This window comes from Primulina eburnea, unplaced genomic scaffold (genome assembly GCF_022965805.1).
Source record: "Primulina eburnea isolate SZY01 unplaced genomic scaffold, ASM2296580v1 ctg739_ERROPOS11973397, whole genome shotgun sequence".
NCBI classification, from domain to species: Eukaryota; Viridiplantae; Streptophyta; class Magnoliopsida; order Lamiales; family Gesneriaceae; genus Primulina; species Primulina eburnea.
Window position 1 is genome coordinate 1,595,310 of NW_027331510.1, and position 25,637 is coordinate 1,620,946.

Here is a 25,637-nt window from a genome sequence, read left to right on the forward strand (position 1 = left end):
AACTGAAAAACTTACGGTCTAAAATTCTCAAAAAAACTTGCTATAAATTTACCATTTCAATTAAAAAAAATTACAACGGAGAGAATTACATGCCACTGCTTCTTCCAAGAATTGCTTCTAATTTTGAGTGGATTTCTACCAAAATATTCCAATATAATGTAGACGTAAACCGATTGCAGCTTTTGAAGGGAAATGGTGCGGTAAAAGAAACGTTCCAAGGAGGGTATAATAGGAATATTAAGAAAAATCACCATTTTCAGTTATTATTATTTTTTAAAAAGAATTTCGCTAAATGCACCACTACACTATGGCCTAATATACTCTAATTCTATAAAAATATATAATATATATTTTTCAGATCGGTTTAATTAAATCACAGACTCCATTTCGATTTCAAATTACTTTTTAATTCATTGTTGCAAATAATTTGACACTTATTCCTCAACTTCAAATCATATCGTTCGTGGTATTTCAAATTATTACTCTCGCATCTTCCACTTTTATACAGTATTAAATTACATCCAAATTTATACTTATGTCCATTGATCGTAATGTTTGAATCCAGTGCCTGATTACTTACTTAAAAGACTTCTAATATATTGGATCCCAGCATGCAAGTTGATATGTGGGTATATGGATATAAAAACACTTTAAAAATCAACTTTACCTAGGACCCGAGACTTGCTGTGACAAGATAAAGATTTACATGGGTAGGAATAGGATTATTGGGTGGTCTTTGTTACCTTAACTCATTCTGCTCAATGGGGTCATATCTCCTCAGAAAGCTCAGACACTCTATCCTTGGCTTGCCATGGGTAGGAGTAGGATTATTGGGTGGTCTTTGTTACCTTAACTGATTCTGCTCAACGGGGTTATATCTCCTCAGAAAGCTCAGACACTCTATCCTTGGCTTGCCTAAAGGCATCCAGCCTTCTAACATGCCAACCACATCAGCCTAGGCCTCAATTTTGCTTCTACATGCAAATTAAAATGTGGACTAGTTAACTTATACGAAGGTAATTCTAACAAGTGGCAGGAGTATATGACCTTCATTCCTGGTCCCTTACTCTTGTGCTCTTTTGTATAATTGCCCGAAAACATGTCTATATCCGACACAGTAGGAGTGTGTGTATATGGTGCGGAGAGCTGCTGTTAACTTTATCATATGTTGAAACCACTGCCAGACATTATAGGTTTAGGTGGATCATTCATAAGCCTTTTGAGTACTTCATTGCAAATTACAAACTTCTCCACCGTATGTTTAAAGTGGACACTGATGATTAAATTCATGTTTCTCTTACAGGCAGAACTATTGATACGGCATGTTCCAGTGTTTATAGAAGAGTTACATCAGTACAATTTCGGTTCAGTAAGTCCTTATATTCACAGATTGAGTTTTGCATGTACAACGAAAGTCATGGAATTTCGTTATTCATTATCATCTTTTCTATTACTATGTAGTATGTTAATTGCTTAAAGGCATCCAGCCTTCTAACATGCCAACCACATCAGCCATTCAAGGCCTCAATTTTGGTTCTAACTTGCAGTGACCGACAACTGTGTCGTGACACCCTTTTCACTGATTATTTTTCCACCAGTAGCTCTATATCTTAAAAGTATGATAGACAACCGTTGAGCATAATACACATGGTCAAGACACATGATGCCTTTAGTAACGTGCTCAATCAGGAGGCTCTCATTTTCAAGTTTCAGCATATACTTCTGGTCACAGAATTCTATCAACTGTTTTCTAAGAGTTGCTGCATCGGCCCTCAGTCCCCTAACTCCAATCAAGATGTAAACAACATAGCGGATATAGTCAATCTTCCTAGTCTTATCTGGGCCACTTAAAGCAACTATCAAGAACTTCATTACGTGAAGCCAACAGATCCTGAATCCTCCAGAGCAGAGCTTGTGATGAACTAAGTATTCAGGTGTATGCGTACATGCTTATACCCTCCCTTATTTCCCGGTAACAGAAAACCAAAAAAAGAAAAGGTTAAACGGTAAAATAAAAAATTCAGAAGCCTTATGTTAGAAATATAAGATAGAAAACAATTTTTAAAAAATGATGTTTTCGTAAATAAACAATCCAATAGATGTACATCAATTGTACGGAGTTGACATTTTCGTAAATAAATAGTCACTAAAATGCAAAAAATAAGGTAAATGGAGATGATAAGTCTGAATCCTATAGATATTTTAGGGATTTTAGTTTATCGTGCTTATCTGATATTTTTATTCATTATTTTGTGGTTATTTAAATAAATTTTATATCGTGGGTTTGATTAAAAGATGAAAAAAACTTAATTTTGAAGATAAGTGTACAAAGTTAAAACAAAATTATTATTATTTCTCTCGGCTTCAGATTTTTAGAAGGAGAATTTTCTTCTTTATGCGGAGATTAGAAGGGCGGTATGCAGAGAACTTCACGTCGTGCAATATATCAACTTCGCTCCCTTGGGCGTGACAACTAGGGCTTAAAAACTAGGAGAGGAAGATTTCAAGATTCACAATAAGACACATTAAAACGAATTAGATTTCTTTTAATTATTTTTTATAATATTTTTTTCTATGAATTTAAACACGATTTTTTGTTTTGTTTTAAATTTATGAAGTAGACTTTTATAAACAAAGACCACGATAAAAGACAAACAATATTGTGCTTGATATTTGATTTATTTTCAATAAATTATAATCTTGATTTCATTTATTGATTAATGTTGGTTTAATATATATATATATATATATATATATTTGTATGTTTATTGATTATGATCACAAATGCATAGTATTTTCGTAGACACATTTTATTAATATTTCAACTTGTAGAACCTGCAAATTGGACTGCGTATAAGTCATGCATAATTCTAGTATTTAAATTAAAATGATTTTTATTGCATGAGTATTTTAAATTCTTTTCTTTAAATTTATTTATTTTACGCTGTAGTTTCATTGTTACCTTTTCAGTTAAATAAGTGAGGTCGGACTGGAGATGGAGTATTGAGATAAGTTAATAAAGACTTATTTAAGAAGTGGTAATTTAGCATGTTAGTAAATATATTTTTAAAAAAAGTTGGCATGCATGCAAGTTATTAAACTTCTTTGGTATTTTATTTAATTATTTTTAAAGCATTAAATACATGTTTATTTCACTAATTTATGTTTAATTATTTTTATGCATTTTAGGCATAACTCATGCATGATAGGATTTGTTTCATGAAATTTTAAAAGTTCATGCTTAAAGATTTTTAAGTTGCATTTCACGATCGAATGAGGAACGGATGCCGGAGAATTTTCAAGAAAATTATTTTATTACATGGTTAATTTTTATTAATTAATATAAGGTGTTTTTAAGGGTGTTTTCAAAAATAGGATTTTATTGAGTATTTTACCCGCAGGATTTTAATTTTTGACGGTACATAAATTTTATTGAATCGAGAGACTTTTTAATGGTTCGGCTATTATTTTCAAAACCATTTCAACACGAAATATTTTTCGAGGGTGAGTTTGGGCTTAATGGGCCTACTTTTGAGTTTATAGGACTTAATTATCTTTTTAATAGTTAATTAAACAATTTAGGCCCATTAACTAATATTTTATCTATATAATTAACCCAAACACCCATTTAACCAAAACCTAAACTCCAATCAGCCGACACCTCCACTCCTCCCCACTCACAAACCTCCCCGTGAGATGCAACATCCAGGAAGTCGGTTTCTCCATTTCCTTTGAGCTCAAGCTTTCCCCGTGCCTCGGTCGTGTTCACTTCTAGCATTTGTTCACAAAAGAATCATCAGGCACGCATTGTATTATTCTTTATGCATCATATACGTATTATATACTGATGAAGGTGTCCTTGCATTCAAACTTTCGATCTACCCTTGTACCTGAAAGATTTTCGAGTCACATATATTTTTCCTTGCATTCTTGTTTGTGCTCACGGTTTTCTGAATTTTTGCGTGTAAGGGGGCTGCTGTATGGAGTCATAAGAAGCTGTGGATGTTGAGAGAGATGAGAATTAGTACCTGGAGTCGAAGTTTGATAGATCTAAATGTCATATCTTGAGGGCTGTTCGGAGTCGGTGCGTGTTGTGAGGGTGAAAATGGGTTCGATTGATGTAGGGGGGATTCGGCTATGCATGGGCTCGTACCCAGCCATGTCTCAGTCCTTGTAAGGTCTGGTGTGATGTTAGGAGTGAGCCATATGTACTTGGTCGAGGGAGAAGCTCGGTCCTTGGAGGCTTAGCTTGATCGAGAGAGGTTGTGAGAGGAGTGATCGATTCCTACGTGTAGTTTGTTCAGCAGATTTTTGGATTGGTTTGGCTTAGTTTAGAAGGGTCATTAGGGTCCTAATGGTGTGGTTTAAAGGTTGGATAGGTGGTGGGATTAGAGAGGACCGAAAGGTTGTGAGTTTTTGGGAGATTAGTGTGCATGAGGTGGCATAATAAGAATGGGCCGAGAGCTTTGTTCAAATTCTGAATTTAATAGCCGAGAGTTTTGGATCTAATCTTGTGGTATTATGAGCTTCATGGTGTTTTTAAAATATGATACAAAGTTGGGAAGATTTCGGTTTAGTTTCGGTTTGATTCGGGTTAAAACCGGGACCCCGGTCCAAGTTTTAAAACGAACCGATTAAGTTTGAGATTTGGGCTCGAGTTTACGTCTAGGAACGCTTTTAAAAATGTTTTGGGACATTTTAAGGAGTTTGGTAAGCTTCGGGTCAATTTTAGAGGTCCATGGTTTAAACGACAATTTTTTCGGTTTATAGGGGCAAAATGGTCATTTTGCACCCGGGGTGAGATTTTAGTCCTAGCAGCGCCCTGAGCACAAATCATAATATTTTTAAATGTTCATGCATCACATTTACGATTTTTACGCTATTATAATAATTATGGTGCATGTTTGGTTTAAAGGAATTAAGAGAGAAAAAGTAAGAAAGTGAAGAGCACTCCATCTCCGCCGCGCCGCGTCGTTATTTCGTTTGTTTTCTGTCAAAACAAACCAAGGCATGTTTATAACTTCTTTCACTCTTCAGTCAAGCCATATAGGTATTTTTAAATATCGCAAGTACATGATTTTAATGGAAGAAGATCGAAATTGTTCATATTTAATTATGTTGGTTAATTATATTACGTGCAAAAATATTCATTTTGAGATTTATGCGATATTTCTTGTGGTCACTTTACTATCATGATTAAATCCGGTCGTCAGTTACCGGTCCGGTCGTCAGTTACCGGTTATGAGAGCATTACTAAGTCTTGTCACCAGTTACAGGCCCGGTCGCCAGTTACCGGTCAGTTCATTTGTTTCACCCAGTACTGTGGCAGTGGTCTGATCAGACGTACATTACTAAGTCATGTCGCCAGTTACAGGCCCGGTCGCCAGTTACCGGTCAGTTCAGTTCAGGGATCACATGCATAGACCATAATCTCACCAGTAAAATTATTACAGGCTATTTTATTACAGGGCTCCAAGGAGCACACATTTTCACTATGATTTTCAGTTCAGATATGCACGTAATATAATTGCTCATGACAAGTTATTTTCTCATTATGTCTCATGACATGATATTTTTACTCTCATGAAATTTTACTATTTATTTACTTGTTATTTACGATATATGCATGTTGAGTCTTTAGACTCACTAGACTTGATTGTTGTAGGTGCTGATGATGTCGGGATCGAGGGCGGGGACCAGTGAGCCAGCTCGAGTCGGCAGTAGTAGGACCCGAGGACCTCATTTTCCAGCATTTACTATTTTATGATCAAACATTTTTATCTGTCGTTGGATTATTTTTTTTTACGGTTATTTTGCAAACACTAAATACTTCCGCTGCTATTTTGAACCTTTAACTTTATTTATCAATTTAATTATGAATGAGGTCTTTTATTTATTTAAAGAGAAAATTTTCAAATTTTTCCGCAAATTTTCAAATACGAATTTTCGGGCCGTTATACAACTGGTAACTGAACAAATTTATTCACGATTCTTGCCATTATACACTTCATAAACAAACTACTTTAATAATGAAATAGCATATGAATAACGATATTTAAAATGTAAAATCCATAATTTTGCAAAGTTTGACGTGAAAATTAAGATGACAGACCATTTTTAGAAATCTTATATTTAAGCCATAACCATAAAAATATTTAAAAGTAAATTAATTCTGCCACATTAAATACATCTCATTTCAATGAAACATGGACTAAGACGGAATAATATCTTTCATCCAACTCCGGCACCATCAGGAGTTCCTATTCTACTTCCCTGAAACACAAAAGCAAATCAGAAATACCATTAGACTATGTTGTATATCTAAACAGACAACCATATTAGTGTTAATTGAGAAAGTAAATACAATAATTTAATAGCTGATATATAAAACTCACAAACCTCATATAAGCTTCCTCTCTGCGACGCGATTCAAGTCCATAAAATAATTCTCTAACAATGGACAGAGCATAATGCGGTTCGACCTTATTGACAAGTTCATGCTCAAAAAGATGAGATCGAGAAGCAATGCATGGAAATGTTGTCCAAAGGTTTTATTCGACAAAACGATTCTACTTTTCTTCTCCACTTAACTTGGTTAAGAAATCGGACAAAGCTTGGAAATTTTGTGTGGAGTATTGAAATAATTGTGAAACATAAGCAGATGGGCTTTATTTTCGTAATGAATACAAGGCTGGACATTCTAATATTGTTGTCGATGCTCTATCACGAAGAGAAGAAGACGTGGTCATTTACATGCTATTTCTATGCCAACTTGGGACTTCTTGACAGATGCCAAATCTGAGATAACTCAAAAGAGCTTCAACAATTAAGTAAAAAGGTGACAGAGAGGGAGTCACTTGAACAATGGACGTACAAGGATGGGATTTTATTTTACAAAAATAAGATTAATTCACCCAAACATTCCACTTACATTGACAGGATCGTTGGGTTCTTTCATAACGCATGTCATGAAAGATATCAAAAGACTACACCGAGTTTCATTTGACTTTCATTTGCCTGGTACGCGACGCCATGTTCTTGATTACATCTCTAATTGTTTGTTAACCAGGGGAGTGACATCCTCGCTATTTTGGTAAAATAATTTACAAAGGATTGGAAGACCAGAAGTGTTGGTCCATTGGCAGGAATTGCCTACGGAAAAAGCTTCTTAGGACGATGTTTTTTTGTTCGCAACGCACCATCATTCCTTCGTGTTTGAAGACAAACACGAATTTCAAGGGGTGGGTGATGTGATGAACCAGACGACATGTCCAGCCAAGATCCCAAGTCCAAAAGAGCATGTTCACAAACGATTCACTCATGAACGTTTTAAGCACAATAATTAAGAATTTGTATCGTAATTAGTTTAGTTATTTTTTGTATGGTCGTGTAAAATTCGAATAAATCATATATATATATATATATATATATATATATATATATATATATATATATTATTATCTCTACTCTCCTTTGATATTAAACAATCGGTAGTTACAGAAGTAAATCGAACAAAAGAAACACCCCCTGAAAATCAATGATTTTTACGTCAAATAGACGCATTTCACAACTCAAATGGCAAACACATGACAGTATCGTTGGAATCACATGAAAATGGAAAAATTATGGAATTTTGCTAATCTTCCAAACCATGTTTTTTCACGGGAGGGACTCAGCCCTAGCCTCCTGGCACATCGTCGGCCCCAGCTCGGCTCAGGCATGGTCACGATCTTGGACATGGTAGTAGCAAACACCATCATTTTTTTGACATCAGTCTCCAATTTTTCACGGATTTTCTAATATCTTCTGCAACATTCAATTGCTCCTAGGGATTTTCATCGTTTGTGAGCACTACGAAGCTGGCAACGCAAGCTATAGAAGCTACATTCATCAGTGCGTAGTGGAATGTGTTGTTTCTAACAAAATTATTCAGATTCTGAAAACATGGAGAAAAATAGGTAGAAGATGTGAAAACCTTGTAACATTCGTAAATACTCATTTCTACACTACGTAAAATGAGGGTTGAAATCAGGCTATAGGGTATTAGTATATATTGAAAAATCATGGGGCTATTTGCGACGTGCTCCGTCGCCTCCATGAGAGAGGATGCACACATTGATAGTCGTACTCAGTCCGTTAATTCTCCACCTCTATCTAATATTTTTTGTAACCATCTCAATATTAATTAATTCATATATTTTTCTTAATTATTTTAATATGTTGAGTAAGTTTTTTAATAGATAAATTCTATGTATCTATGTAAAATTTAGTTATTTTCTGTATGGTTGTGTAAAATTCGAATAAATCATATATATATATATATATATATATATATATAATCTCTACTCTGTTTTGATGTTAAACAATAGGTCGTTATAGAAGAAAATCGAACAAAATAAACACCCCCTGGAAATCAACGATTTTTACGTCAAATAGACGCATTTCACAATTCAAATTGCAAACATATGATAGTATCGTTGGAATCACATGAAAAGGGAAAAATAATGGAATTTTACTAACCTTCCAAACCATGTTTTTCCACGGGAGGGACTCAGCCCTACCTTCCTGGTACATCGTCGGCCCCGGCTCGGCTCAGACACGGTCACGGTTTTGGGCATGACTGTAGCAAACACCATCACTTTTTTGACATCAGTCTCTAATGTTTTCACTGATTTTCTAATATCTTCCGCAACATTCAATTGCTCCTGGGATTTTCATCGGTTGCAAGCAATACGAAGCTGGTAACGCAAGCTATCGAAGCTACATTCACCAGGGTTGATTCCATCTTACATGTAGGGGCACTACCCCCATGATAGAATCAAGAGTCCAAATTGAGCCACACATACATGGAGTTCACTAATTTTTTTAAAATCACATATGTGTGTGAATCTTGTTCATCCAACCCATGTGGGGCAGTGCCCCCACATGTAGCATCGAAGCTACCATTCACCAGTGCGTAGTGGAATGTGTTGTTTCTAACAAAATCATTCAGATTCTGAAAACATGGAGAAAAATAGGTAGAAGATGTGAATTTAAGCGAAAAATTTTGTTAGCACATGGAGAAAAATAGGTAGAGAGTTTGACTTAACAAGATTCTTTTATCTAAATTTAAGCGAACATTATATTAAATTACAAATCCACTTACATCAATCAACAGCACCAGCACTGGGTCTGGGACTCAGCCCGAGGCTGTCATCACATTTCGGCTCCAGCTCGGCCGCACAATCTCGGGCACGGTAGTAGCAGACGCCGTTATTTTTTTGACTTCATTCTCCAAATTATTCACTGATTTTCTGATATCTTCTGTCTTCAAAAGCTCCCTCTCTAATATTTTTACTGATTTCCTTATATCTTCTGTAATATTCATATGCTCTTGGGGTTTTTCATCAGTGGCCAGCAAGACGAGGCTCACAACACATGCTACAGAAGTTGTATCCACCATTGCGAAATGAAATGAGTTTTTTTCCAGCAGAAGTTTTTAGATTCCGAAAGCAAGTCTCCAGGCGTGAAAAATACGGAGAAGCTTTGAAAACTTTGAAAAATTCAGAAATACCCATTTCTGCGTAAATTGGGGATTGAAACGAGGGAGGTCGTATAAGGTTTATATTGAAAACCAAAATAATGGGCTATTTGTGTGCTCCGTCTCTGCATCCTCTCTCATGGAGGAGACGGAGCCTAATCGATTGTCAGTACAGGCAAGGGGTTTTCCATCGGTTGCAAGCAATACCAAGCTGGCAACACAATCTATCGAAGCTACATTCAACAGTGCGTAGTGGATTGTGTTGTTTCTAAAAAAGTTCTTCAGATTCTGAAAACAAGGAGAAAAATAGGTAGAAGATGTGAAAATCTTGTAAAATTCGTAAATACTCATTTCTACACTACGTAAAATGGGGGATGAAATCAGGCTATACATTATTAATATATATTGAAAAATCATGAGGCTATTTGCGACGTGATCTGTCTCCTCCATGAGAGATGATGCACACATTGACAGTCATACTAAGTCTGCTAATTCTCCACCTTCATCTAATTTTTTCCGGAACCATTTCAATATTAATTAATTCATATATTTTCCTTAATTATTTTAATATGTTCAGTAAATTTTTCAATAGATAAATTATATGTATCCATGTAAAATTTAGTTATTTTCTGTATGGTTGTGTGAAATTCGAATAAATCATATATATATATATATATATATATATATATATATATATATATATATATATATATATATATTTATTATTATTATCTCTACTCTGCTTTGATATTAAACAATACGTCGTTAAAAAAGTAAATCGAACAAAAGAAACACCCCCTGGAAATCAATGATTTTTGCGTCAAATAGACGCATTTCACAACTCAAATGTCAAACACATGACAGTAACGTTGAAATCACATGAAAAGGGAAAAATAATGGAATTTTACTAACCTTCCAAACCATGTTTTTCCACGGGAAGGACTCAGCCCTAGCCTCCTGGCACATCATCGGCCCCAGCTCGGCTCAGGCACGGTCACGGTCTTGGGCATGGCAGTAGCAAACACCATCATTTTTTTTGACATCAGTCTCCAATGTTTTCACTGATTTTCTAATCCCTTCCGCAACATTCAATTGCTCCTGGGGATTTCCATCGGTTGCAAGCAATACGAAGCTGGCAACGCAAGCTATCGAAGCTACATTCAACAGTGCGTAGTGGAATGTGTTGTTTCTAAAAAAATTCTTCAGATTCTGAAAACAAGGAGAAAAATAGGTAGAAGATGTGAAAACCTTGTAACATTTTTAAATACCCATTTCTACACTACGTAAAATGAGGGTTGAAATCAGGCTATAGGGTATTAGTATATATTGAAAAATCATGGGGCTATTTGCGACGTGCTCCATCTCCTCCATGGGAGAGGATGCACACACTGACAGTTGTACTCGGTCTGTTAATTCTCCACCTTCATCTAATTTTTTTCCGGAACCATTTCAATATTAATTAATTCATATATTTTCCTTAATTATTTTAATATTTTCAGTAAATTTTTCCATAGATAAATTATATGTATCCATGTAAAATTTACTTATTTTCTGTATGGTAGTGTAAAATTCGAATAAATCATATATATATTTATTTATTTATTATTATTATCTCTACTCTGCTTTGATATTAAACAATAGATCGTTACAGAAGTAAATCGAACAAAAGAAACACCCCCTGCAAATCAATGATTTTTACGTCAAATAGACGCATTTCACAACTCAAATGGCAAACACATGACAGTATCGTTGGAATCACATGAAAAGGGAAAAATAATGGAATTTTGTTAACCTTCCAAACCATGTTTTTCCACGGGAGGGACTCAGCCCTAGCCTCCTGGCACAACGTCGGCCCCAGCTCGGCTCAGGCACCGTCACGGTCTTGGGCATGGCAGTAGCAAACACCATCATTTTTTTTTACATCAGTCTCCAATGTTTTCACTGATTTTCTAATATCTTCCGCAACATTCAATTGCTCTTGGGGATTTTCATCGGTTGCAAGCAATACGAAGCTGGCAACGCAAGCTATCGAAGCTACATTCAACAGTGCGTAGTGGAATGTGTTGTTTCTAAAAAAATTCTTTAGATTCTGAAAAGAAGGACAAAAATAGGTAGAAGATGTGAAAACCTTGTAACATTGTTAAATACCCATTTCTACACTACGTAAAATGAGGGTTGAAATCAGGCTATAGGTTATTAGTATATATTGAAAAATCATGGGGCTATTTGCGACGTGCTCCGTCTCCTCCATGCGAGAGGTTGCACACACTTACAGTTGTACTCGGTCTGTTAATTCTTCACCTTCATCTAATTTTTTCCGGAACCATTTCAATATTAATTAATTCATATATTTTCCTTAATTATTTTAATATGTTCAGTAAATTTTTCAATAGATAAATTATATGTATCCATGTAAAATTTAGTTATTTTCTGTATGGTTGGGTGAAATTCGAATAAATCATATATATATTTATTTATTATTATTATCTCTACTTCTGCTTTGATATTAAACAATAGATCGTTATAGAAGTAAATCGAACAAAAGAAACACCCCCTGGAAATCAATGATTTTTACGTCAAATAGACGCATTTCACAACTCAAATGTCAAACACATGACAGTATCGTTGGAATCACATGAAAAGGGAAAAATAATGGAATTTTGCTAACCTTCCAAACCATGTTTTTCCACGGGAGGGACTCAGCCCTAGCCTCCTGGCACATCGTCGGCCCCAGCTCGGCTCCGGCACGGTCACGGTCTTGGGCATGGCAGTAGCAAACACCATCATTTTTTTTGACATCAGTCTCCAATGTTTTCACTGATTTTCTAATACCTTCCGCAACATTCAATTGCTCCTGTGGATTTTCATCGGTTGCAAGCAATACGAAGCTGGCAACGCAAGCTATCGAAGCTACATTCAACAGTGCGTAGTCGAATGTGTTGTTTCTAAAAAAATTCTTCAGATTCTGAAAACAAGGAGAAAAATAGGTAGAAGATGTGAAAACCTTGTAACATTTTTAAATACCCATTTCTACACTACGTAAAATGAGGGTTGAAATTAGGCTATAGTGTATTAGTATATATTGAAAAATCATAGGGCTATTTGCGACGTGCTCTGTCTCCTCCATGGGACCATGGGAGAGGATGCACACACTGACAGTTGTACGCAGTCTGTTAATTCTCCACCTTCATCTAATTTTTTTCCGGAACCATTTCAATATTAATTAATTCATATATTTTCCTTAATTATTTTAATATGTTCAGTAAATTTTTCAATAGATAAATTATATGTATCCATGTAAAATTTTGTTATTTTCTGTATGGTTGTGTAAAATTCGAATAAATCATATATATATATATATATATATATATATATATATATATATATATATATATATATATATATATATCTATACTATCTATTAAGTGTGAGGACATTATAATAACTATCTAGAGAGGACATTATTTTTTTCCAGTTTTACCCTTATATGATACTAATATTACACTTTTTTTTTTAAATTGCAACACACTTTTTTTTATTTTTTTATTTCAACCATTCAAATATCGATTTAGTCCCTTCATAATTTGTCAAATTTCACTTTAATCCATCGATAATGATAAAAAAAAATTGTACACACATGCAACGCGTGTGCAGAGTAACTAGTATTTATTATTATTATCTCTACTTCTGCTTTGATATTAAACAATAGATCGTTACAGAAGTAAATCGAACAAAAGAAAAACCCCCAGGAAACCAATGATTTTTCCGTCAAATAGACGCATTTCACAACTCAAATGTCAAACACATGACAGTATCGTTGGAATCACATGAAAAGGGAAAAATAATGGAATTTTGTTAACCTTCCAAACCATGTTTTTCCACGGGAGGGACTCAGCCCTAGCCTCCTGGCACATCGTCGGCCCCAGCTCGGCTCAGGCACAGTCACGGTCTTGGGCATGGCAGTAGCAAACACCATCATTTTTTTTTGACATCAGTCTCCAATGTTTTCACTGATTTTCTAATATCTTCCGCAACATTCAATTGCTCCTGGGGATTTTCATCGGTTGCAAGCAATACGAAGCTGGCAACGCAAGCTATCGAAGCTACATTCAACAGTGCGTAGTGGAATGTGTTGTTTCTAAAAAAATTCTTCAGATTCTGAAAACAATGAGAAAAATAGGTAGAAGATGTGAAAACCTTGTAACATTTTTAAATACCCATTTCTACACTACGTAAAATGAGGGTTGAAATCGAGCTTGGGCTGTTTGCCCAGTTGGAAAAGCTCACCATCCCCTTGTAATGGGTCTCGGGATCGAGACCTCCCCCTCCCCCTAGATTAGGAAATCAAAAAAAAAATGAGGGTTGAAATCAGACTATAGGGTATTAGTATATATTGAAAAATCAAGGGGCTATTTGAGACGTTCTCCGTCTCCTCCATGGGAGAGGATGCACACACTTACAGTTGTACTCAGTCTGTTAATTCTCCACCTTCATCTAATTTTTTCCGGAACCATTTCAATATTAATTAATTCATATATTTTCCTTAATTATTTTAATATGTTCAGTAAATTTTTCAATAGATAAATTATATGTATCCATGTAAAATTTAGTTATTTTCTGTATGGTTGTGTAAAATTCGAATAAATCATATATATATTTATTTATTATTATTATCTCTACTTCTGCTTTGATATTAAACAATAGATCGTTACAGAAGTAAATCGAACAAAAGAAACACCCCTTGGAAATCAATGATTTTTACGTCAAATAGACGCATTTCACAACTCAAAATGTCAACACATGACAGTATCGTTGGAATCACATGAAAATGGAAAAATAACGGAATTTCGCTAACCTTCCAAACCATGTTTTTCCACGGGAGGGACTCAGCCCTAGCCTCCTGGCACATCGTCGGCCCCAGCTCGGCTCAGGCACGGTCACGGTCTTGGGCATGACTGTAGCAAACACCATCATTTTTTTGACATCAGTCTCCAATGTTTTCACTGATTTTCTAATATCTTCCGCAACATTCAATTGCTCCTGGGGATTTTCATCGGTTGCAAGCAATACGAAGCTGGCAACGCAAGCTATCAAAGCTACATTCACCAGGGTTGATTCCATCTTACATGTAGGAGCACTACCCCCATGATAGAATCAAGGGCCCAAATTTAGCCACACATACATGGAGTTCACTAATTTTTTTAAAAATCACATATGTGTGTGAATCTTGTTCATCCAACTTATGTGGGGGCAGTGCCCCCACATGTAGCATCGAAGCTATCATTCACCAGTGCATAGTGGAATGTGTTGTTTCTAACAAAATTCTTCAGATTCTGAAAACATGGAGAAAAATAGGTAGAAGATGTGAATTTAAGCGAAAAATTTTGTTAGCACATGGAGAAAAATAGGTAGAGAGTTTGACTTAACAAGATTCTTTTATCTAAATTTAAGCGAACATTATATTAAATTACAAATCCACTTACATCAATCAACAGCACCAGCACTAGGTCTGGGACTCAGTCCTAGGCTGTTAGCACATCTTCGGCTCCAGCTCGGCCGCACAATCTCGGGCACGGCAGTAGCAAACGTCGTTATTTTTTTGACTTCATTCTCCAAATTATTCACTGATTTTCTAATATCTTCTGTCTTCAAATGCTCCCTCTCTAATATTTTTACTGCTTTCCTTATATCTTCTGTAATATTCATATGCTCTTGGGGTTTTTAATCAGTGGCCAGCAAGACGAGGCTCGCAACACATGCTACAGAAGTTGTATCCACCATTGCGAAATGAAATGAGTTTTTTCCAGCAGAAGTTTTTAGATTCCGAAAGCAAGTCTCCAGACGTGAAAAATACGGAGAAGCTTTGAAAACTTTGAAAAATTCAGAAATACCCATTTCTGCGTAAATTGGGGATTGAAACGAGGGAGGTCGTATAAGGTTTATATTGAAAAACAAAATAATGGGCTATTTGTGTGCTCCGTCTATACTGACAATCGATTAGGCTCCGTCTCCTCCATGAGAGAGGATGCAGAGACGGACAACAGTCTGTTAATTCTCCAATTCAGCTTAAAATTTCTCCATCATAAATTAATTCATGTCTTTTCTTTAATTATTTTAATATGTTGGAATATCGAGTAAGTTTTCTGATAGATAAATTTTATGTATCCATGTAAAATTTAGTCTATTAAAATTTAAAATTAGTTACAATTGTGAGATGTTTTTATATATTTTTATTAATAAAATGAATCAATTATTTTCATATTTATAATGAAAAATAATATTTTTTCATTCAAATAAACGATCGTCTCACAAATATAACTCGTGGTTTTTTTTAAAAACTCAAAATTCAAAAATAAATTTCAAATTTTGATTTATAATTTTAAAAACATTAATATATTTTTAAAAGTTTATTTTCCTATCAGCTAATTTAACTAAAAATAAATATAAAAAACAATAAAAACCAGAGTATATTCACTAAATTCTATATTCACTAAATGTTAAATAAAAACCAGAGTATATTCACTAAATTGTATATACAACAAAACCAGAGTATATTCACTAAATAATACATATTATTTATATTTAATATAGTTACAAATATTTCTATATTCACATTTTTTTCTTTCATTCAAATTAAATTACTTACATTTGATTAAAAAAGTGATAAATAAATTTTTTATACATGTATAAATATATTCTCACACAATACGTGTGGATTGAAAGTTATTACTGTATTAAAGTCAAACTTCTAATGTTAAATATTTGGTGTATATTGGTGAGACTTTTAATAATTGTCTCTATTACTTCCAAATTCTTCAACTTTCATTATGACCCTTCCTTAAGTCTGCAAGATCCATCTTTCACTAGTAGAATTTCATTGATGTACTTCGCATATTAAATAAAGTAATAGATAGATAATTATCGAAATAGACGCACGTGAAGTAATAGGATAACATTTTACTTCGCATTATCAACGAAGTCGTATCCAAAAAATTAGTGAAGTCTTGAAGTAAAACGTCTTCTACGTCATCGATTTTGTAAAGTGCATAATTAATAGTTTACATTGACTGACGAAATAAATGTGTTGTACAACTTCACATGTTTTGTATTTTTGTGAAGTAATAAATACAAAATTAGCGACGGTAAAAAATCTGTCGCTAATTAATTAGCGACAATAGCGAAGGGTAATCTCATAAACCGTCGTTAATTAGCGACATTCACTTTGAACACTGTCGCTAATCAGCGACCATCACGCTGAAAACCGTCGCTAATTAGCGACAGTTTTGATTAAGACCATCGCTACTTCGCGGCCGTTTTTTAAAATCGTCGCTAACTATATTATATTTTTTTAAAAAAATTAGTTTTATATTTTAATAATAATTATTTGTACATATTTTAAAATAATCTTATCAACTCATCAAAAGATCATAATTTTAAATTTGTTAATAATCTATAAAACGATTTAAAAAATAAAATAAGCAAACAATAAAATTTAATTTATTATCATAAATAAAAAATCGAAGTGAAAAAATTTAGCCTAAAGCGAAATTAAAATCTTTCAAAAGAGAAAAATGGATCGAAGCTGTGAAGTAGTGTGGGGAAAACGAGGTAAGGAGGCTAATAGTGACAGTTTATGTCACTCTGTCGCGAATTGGCTACGGTTTTATTTAATCCGTCGCTAAGTGGCGAGTAACGATTTTATAGACCCGTCGCCGATTTGTTTCAGCTGAGCGACGGTTTAATGAAACTGTCGCTAATTACTGTTTCAACTGAGCGACGGTTTAACCAAAAATTCTACTAGTGTTTGCACTTTGAATCCGGTCTCTCACGTCCTCAGCCGTGAACAATTCGACAATACATCTAGCTTCATAGGCAATGTCTGTGACAGTTATATCACAACCCTTTCGAGTTCCCGAATCACTCCCTTTTGTTCTGCCTCTCCATATCACTGAATAATGTTGGAACATAATTTCAATTTAATGGGTTTATACGTTAATAATTATGTATTGATGACTGTCAAATGAAGTTAGCCCATAAAAGTTATCTAAACAAGGCTTAAAGTTATTTGGGCTTTAATAAATATTGTATAGGGTGAACTTTTGATGTGTAGAGACTAAGTAGACTTTTTTATTTGAATGATGAGCTCAAATGGAAAATATAATCTATAAATAAGAGATTATGGTTTTCAGGTTATACACGAAGTCATTCTACACTATATTCTATCAATAGTTAGAAAGCGTATTTAAAAAACTTTCAACGTAAATCGTGTTGATCCGGAAGGTCAATCAATGCAGATATGCAAGATTAACAATGATTATGATTCGGTTACAATTCTATTTATTGATCTAAATTTATCGGTGATTTAACATAAAATCTTGATATTTAGATTTCATAAAATAAGAATTCAAAGACACTTCCTCCTCCCTCATAAAAGGTTCTCATTAGCCATTTCATCAATCACATCATCATCTTCTCGATTCGTTTGTTCTTCCAAATCCTCGAGAAGAAAATGAAGCACATCCGGCGCGCAAGACAACATAACTTGCGGCAGTCGTTCTACTTAATGTCTTAACAGGGTTCTTCCAAATCCTCAAGAAGATCAATTAGCTAGGGAAATAGTGTTGTGGGCAGCTGAAATATATTCAGGCAGGTAGTCGATGGCCGAGCAGCTGATTGAAACCTAACGTTCGTTCCTGTAGTGATGTTGGATCACGTGTTATGTAAATTCCATCAATGTCTAAATAACACATAATGACATTAATAAATAAATTATATAATGGAATCAGAAACTAGAAAACATATATCCAATTCATTTAATTTAGACATTTTTATTGTTTATTTTTAATTTCCAAAATGGATTTAGTGGAACTCAAATTTTACATAAATTGAATTAATGAAGATTTTAACATTATATCTGTTGGTTTTCTTTAAAAAAAAAATCAAAGTGCATTAATGTTATTTCTTATTTCATTAACTTATACTTACACCGAAGTCGAAGTAATATGGATGAACAATATAAATTACATGTGTTTAAACGTTCAAAAAATTAGATTGAATTAATGAAAATTTTAACATTGTATTCATTTTTAAAAAAAATTCGTTAACTTATATTTACCAATATTGTAACTACATATAAATTCTTCGAGTTTAGGCGTTCAGTTACTTTTGGGCCTTTTTTTGTGTTGAAGTATTGACAATTTTAATTTTATTCTGTATATGAAGTATACCAAATTTTTTGCTACAATTCTGAGTAAATTCACTCATTAAATATCAACGCGATCAACATTTAAATATCTATAATCTTATATTAAGTGTGAGGGTCTTAGAAAAACTACCTTTGAGGACACCAAAATATTTAATTCCATAATTACCCTTCTTACTCTACTAAAAACTTTTTCAAATCACTCAATATTTTAAATATAAAAAAATCAAAACAAAACTTCTCTTTTAAATCAAACAACTTTTCTAAATCGAAAATAATTTCGTGTTAATTATTTAGTATTATTTAAGCAAATTAAAAATAATTGCATGTGCATCTTTTACTAGTGTATGTTAATGTTGCATTTGAATGGATAGATTTCAAATTCAAAGATTTCAAATGCATTTTCGTTGTTTAGAGATGTAAAACCATAAACTTCAAATTCACATTTATATGTTTTATGTTAATTAGGATAATTTTCATGGTAAACCATAATTATGTCATTTGAAATCATTGACGTATAAATAAGTAAAGTGCGAACTAAAGATTTAATTTATTATTTTATTATATAATCAATAAAACTATAATCAAAATCAATGAATTTCAAATTCATCTACCAAATATACCCTAAGCTAACCGTTGAAATAGAAGTATGTGTTCATTAGATATTAGTAGGAAAATTAGAGTGGAAAATTAATTTAATATAGACACAAATCTATTAGTCTATTACCAATTTTATAACACTTTAATTTAATAATTCAGGGTTAACTGTACCACACCTAGATGAAAAGTCTAAAAAGCATAGAACCTCCTAAAAATATTAATAGCTAATATATCTTCTATTTTTTAAAAAAATAATTAATATTTAACTCATGTGTTAAAAAATTTGTAGCACATTTACCTAATTTCTAGTGGGTTTCAGGAATGAATTTTAAAACACAAGATTTTTTTAATATAATTTTTACAAAGAGGTGTTGATGTAATTTGCTTTAATAATTCATCAATCTCTGACATGCTAAAATAAAATCAACTTTTGAATTCTTGAAAAAATATTGGGATTAGTTTATTCACTAGCTAATAGCAATATCACAATTTTTTAAACGAAGCATAAATCTATATCTATATATATATAAAAGTAGAGTTTTTACCAAAAATAGTAATTTCCCGCCAAAATGTCATTTCTAAAAAAAGAAAGAGTGAAAAATGTTCTCAAATAATGTCATATATATATAATAGAGTTTTTATTCTGTTTAAAAAGTTTTCGCCAACACTAATATGCTATAAAAGAAAAATATTTGATAACTATTAATATATTGACCTATCATATTAAATATTTGAAACAAATAAGAAATAAATATGTAATGAAATGTGATTTTTTTTTCAATTTATTTTTGAAAATTTAAATTTAATTTTGATGTTCTTTGAAAAGATAAACTACATTTAAGTATTTGCATTGATTATATCATTGTATTTAATTCCAATTATGTTTTTAAGTTGTTTGTTATTTTGATATAGTTAATTTTTACTACTCTATATCATATTAAATAAAGTATCAAATTTTAATATAATATTAAGTTTTTCAACTATTTTATAAAATGTCATTAATTTTTGGTATATTAACTGCCCGTGAAATGTTATTATTATCATATATCTTAATTGAACTTTAATATATTTATCTTAATAAAAATTTAATATAATATTTTTAACATTTTCAAAAATTAAATAAATATATTCATCTAAATAAGTGACAAATTTTTTTTTTAAAAAAAAAGTGTTTATTTATTATTTAAACATTTGATAAACAAATAATATATGATTTTAGTATGTAGGCTGTTGAACTTGATTCCAAACTATTGGATCAACTGTGCTGAAAAGTCATTCTTAATTTAATTCCTTTTATTGGTATTTTATTTTGGGACACGAAATATACCTATATCATGGTACCCCTGCAATTAGTATAATCAAGTGTTTTTTATCTTCATTTTGCAATAATTGGGAATATTAAATCTGAATTATCACTAGCCTGACACAGTATCACCATCCGATCATATGAATTACCATGCATCAGAAATTTGTATAATTAATAAGGTATAATAATGTGCACGGCTCTTGAATGTAATTTATCTAAAATTTATCTTCTCAACCCCCTCTTATTACAAAATCATACCTCAGAAATTGTCATATTTGTTTCTTCCGTTGCTCAAACTCGACTTGTCATGTTTTAACATAAATTTCACTGTTCACGTATTACGCTGCTGCAGGTGGACAGCAATCACACAATTAGCTCATCATGGGATGCTGTTTATTCCCATTGGATACACTTTCGGAGGTGGTATGTTCAAAATGGATTCCATCAGAGGATAAATAAGATTAAAACAAGCGTAAAGCACTCACTGAATACATGCGGCCATCCCTCGTTAATGCAACGGAGTTAGTACCTCCACAAAGAAACCTGCAAAGAAGAGAAAAGTTTTTATCATTTGGTTTTTCAAAAATGCATACTATAAATAACAAAACAAGATGTTCACGTCTCAACATGGCCTAATTGCTCATCATAAAGGGACAAAGCACAAAACATAGAAAAGAAAATAAGTAGTAAATAAATATAAGTCAGTTAGGGTGTAAATACCATCGGTTTAGAACAAAACAAGAATAACAAGGATGCTGACACATGTAAGAACCTGAACAATGTCCTCGCCCACTAAAAGTTGAACCCTTCGAGGAACCATTTTGCTGCTCTTGTCATCTCCAAATCCAAGTCTTCTGTGCTCTCCTCTGCCCCAACCATGCACCTAAGAAAAACATGAATTAGATAGACAGTCATCACTTAATTTAACAAGATTCATAATTGTATATTAAGACTCCATAGTGGTAAACAGCAAACAAAAGGAAAAAACACCAAAAGATAGATTAAACTGAAGTAAAGAGAGAATTTGCTATTATCAGAATTTGGTTGATGTATTGAAAAAAATATAATCATTTGGTGCCAAGCAAAGGGTGGGGGTGGGGGGTGTTATGGGGGATTATGAGTGGTGGCATGGTTGCATTTGACACAAAATAAATGCAGTGATGTTTACAGTAAATAATTTCAGGAATCCTAAGATACGAGCATAAGTCCTGGCTAAGGACTCCCAATACACTGTTACAAATGTAAATATCCCAAATAGCAGCATTAACAAAAGTAGAAAAAACTGCAAGGATATATTTCAGGTGAAACCAACAGATTGCTGCCTAAGAGAACCAGAAAGACAGGGAACATGTTGCCAAAAAATAAGATGAAATTAAGGTATTTAGCTTCTCTTCATGTCTGAATGGCTACGCATTGTTCTTGTGTACATAGTAGCACCGAGATGCGTTCAAACGTGCAAATGTTTAAAAGAATGAAGAGATATAATATATACCTCTCCATCATCAGTCAATGCAGTAGAATGCCATCCTCCAGCAGCAATATCAACGTGGACATCAATGCATAGAATCTCTAACTCCAACCATAAATAATACAGAAGACTTTCAATTTCTCAAAACTTATCATGGCAACAAGTTCTAAACTTTACTCTTTTGCCATAGAACTCCAAATTGATATTACCATCTGATATCATTAATTTTATGACGTATAACCTTCAAAATTCCATATCTATTCTCTGATTTTGTTCAGAAGACACACTTAAACTTGCTGATCACTAAAACATCAGATCCCTAACTATTTGTAAATCCCCCATTGCCATCTCTTTCATCATAGAAATTCAGAGGCTTCCAAATGAAACTTCACTGTTTTTTTTTTTTTTGGCAATGGGGGAAATTAAGACTTTTTCAAAGAATACATTTTTTTTTCTTTATGGTCTACAAGATTCATACAAAACAATTATCAAAGGTCATATAGCATAAAAAATTATCGATACTATGAAAGACCAACCAAAGCAGTTGGTTGAAGTCGATATAATGAACCAACACTGACTGGTGGCAAAAATAAAATGCTCATAAGATTCTATGCATTAGAAAAAGGAAATTAATGGCCACCAGAGAATATATAGAGGATAGTAACACAAACCAAAGTAAGATCAGAGAGGCCCTGGACAGGAATAGGCTGTGATCTTGGTTGGGTATCACCAGTTCCAAGCTGACCATACTCATTATTGCCCCAAGCCATTAAAGTTCCACCATCAAGAAGGGCTAAATTATGAAAGACACGAACTGCAATTAACCTAACACTATCAAGACCTTGCACTCGCACTGGGGTTGAAATTTGCTTTCTGTAGATTGATTAAAGTTAAACAAGTGTAAGCAACTGATTAAGCTACTAAATCCAATGAATGCTTGCAACATGAAAAAATCAGACAATAAATAATATATTTATCTCAGACTTCACTAAACCAAACATACATGTCTCCAGGAGGCCATGGTTGACCCCATGTCCATACATGTCCTTCTCGGGTAAGAACAACAGAATGAGTGCCACCAGCAGCTACCTGTGGGATGAAAAAGTTTGGACTCTAACTTGTGAATCTGATTAGTGGCTTGGTGCATGTGTATTGCATATACATTAGAATATCAAACACATAGCAAAAAAGTAAATGCTACTTCTTGGGTTGATACAAAAGAATTCTAATTCCTTGGGGGGTTTGCAAAGGTGATAAGAACTATCGATGGTAGTCAAAGTTAATCTAGAAGAATACTCATCAGTTATGCTTGATACTGAAAACATTTCAATTCAGTACCAAGTTCACTACTACAATTTTGTTCATATTAATTAACCCTATCATCCAAGGGGAAATGAGTGTTAAAATGCTTATAATTCCATATTTCAAAACTGACACACAAGTTTAACCACCTGACGAACAGATAGTCTTGGTACGCATCGCTGTGGAATGATTATATCTCTTCTGACAGGTTTGCCCGTGTCTTCTTTCCGTTCAGGTTCTTCACCACTCTGTCCATACTCATTCCCACCTGCACAAAAGTGGGTTCGCCCTTCAGAAACAAAAGAAGCTAACTCCACTTTTGCGTCCACATTTGAATCAAACCCTATGACACTATCCAACGCACAAGATCAAAATTTCCACCTATCAACCACAAATAACTTTGAAAGCTGAAACTTCAATTTTTTTATCCGTAACTCCCATTATTGGCCTCTATAGACACATTCAAAAAGGTATAAGCGTACCCCATGCATAAGCTCGACCTTGTGCCAGCCGCCAATAGCAACCTATGATCAAAACCAGACACTTTACTGACAAGAATGCCAAACTCTACACCATTGTCAAAATAAATGAATAAATCACAGAAAAGAAACCACGAGACACCTGAATAATTTTGACATTGGCAAGTGCCTTAACTTGGCTAGGAGCATTCTCATTTTTTGTTTCCTGTGGATGGCCCAGTGTTCCTCTTTGATTCCAGCCCCATGTAAATAACTAAATCATCACAAGTAAAAAATCAAACACAGTGTAGTCCCACCATCTTCACAGTAAAACCAAGATAAAGGACTTCAAAATCAAAACCTTTCCGTCATCACATATAGCAAGGGAGTTGCGGCTGCCGGCCACGACGGAGCAAACGTTGCTAGAACTCAGAGTAGAAATGGCACAAACCCATTCTTTCTCCTCACTGTTTCCCATTCCCATCTGCCCATCTTCTCCAGAACCCCTAAAAAACCATTGAAAAAAGAAAGAAAGGAGTGAAAATTGAGAACAGAGCATGAAGGGTGACTGTAGTTTGCTGAGGTAACGGGGGAGACCAAGCAATGACAACAGTTTTGGAGGCCATAATTAGTGGGATGCCACTGCACCGGTGGGCTTCTACGGCAAGTTCTCAAAGAACGTGTCTTTTGATGAAGACCGTGGCTGCGCAGCTAAAAATGGTTCAAATTTCGGGTAGGTTTCAGCGGTGGTTGCAAGTTGAACGGAAGAGCGTATCTTATTCGGAATCCATCATTTCATGGATGATACACTTCCAGAAATAAATTCCACGTCACAAATATTTTAGGAATTTTTGTGCATATAAATATCAAGTATAAAAAAAATTAAAAATTTAATATCTATATATATATAAAAGCAGGGTTTTTGCTAAAAATAGTAGTTTCCCGTCAAAATGTCATTTCTAAAAAAGGAAATATTTATCATCAATATTGACATACGTACACTGCAATAAATGACCGTTTCAATTATTGTCTGCATTGATTATATCAATTCATTTAATTCAATTTCGAATTTAATTAATTTTTATATTATTTCAAATGTAATTTATGTATTATATGTTTTAATTTTTTTACTCAAATTAAAACTAAACTATATTAAAAAATTTTGCATTAATTATATCAATCAGTTTAAGTAAAAACTGTATAAATAAATTTAAAATAAAAATGATTGCAATGTTCAGTATCACTCATAAGGTAAATCATCCAAAAATAATTTTTGCTATTTTAAGTAATTTACTGCCCAAATTACTTACTAAAAAGAAATACAATATTTAATTAGTTTATTTAAATTTTATAAAAATAAAATTGGTTGAGTATTAAAAATCTATATATATATATATATATATATATATCTATATATATATAAAAGCAGAGTTTTTGCCAAAAATAGTAATCTCCCGCCAAAATGATATTTCTAAAAAAAGAAAGATTTATCATCAATATTGAAATATGTGCACTGCAATAAATGATTACTTCAATTATTGTTTGCATTGATTATATCAATTCATTTACTTCAATTTTGAATTTAATTAATGTTTATATTATTTCAAATATAATTTATGCATTATATGTTTTTTTTATTTTTTTACTCAAATTAAAACTAAACTATATTGAAAAAGTAAATCATATAAAAAATTTTGTATTGATTATATCAATCAATTTAAATAAAAATTGTATAAATAAATTTAAAATAAAAATTATTGCAATGTTCAGTATCACTTATG

The 25,637-nt window shown here is 33.1% G+C and overlaps 1 pseudogene; it reads right to left on the bottom strand.

Annotated features, from left to right (window-relative positions):
* Positions 1-21,123: 21,123 nt before the first annotated feature.
* Positions 21,124-24,674, bottom strand: LOC140821717 (ultraviolet-B receptor UVR8-like; annotated as a pseudogene).
* Between the last annotated feature and the right edge of the window lie 963 nt (positions 24,675-25,637).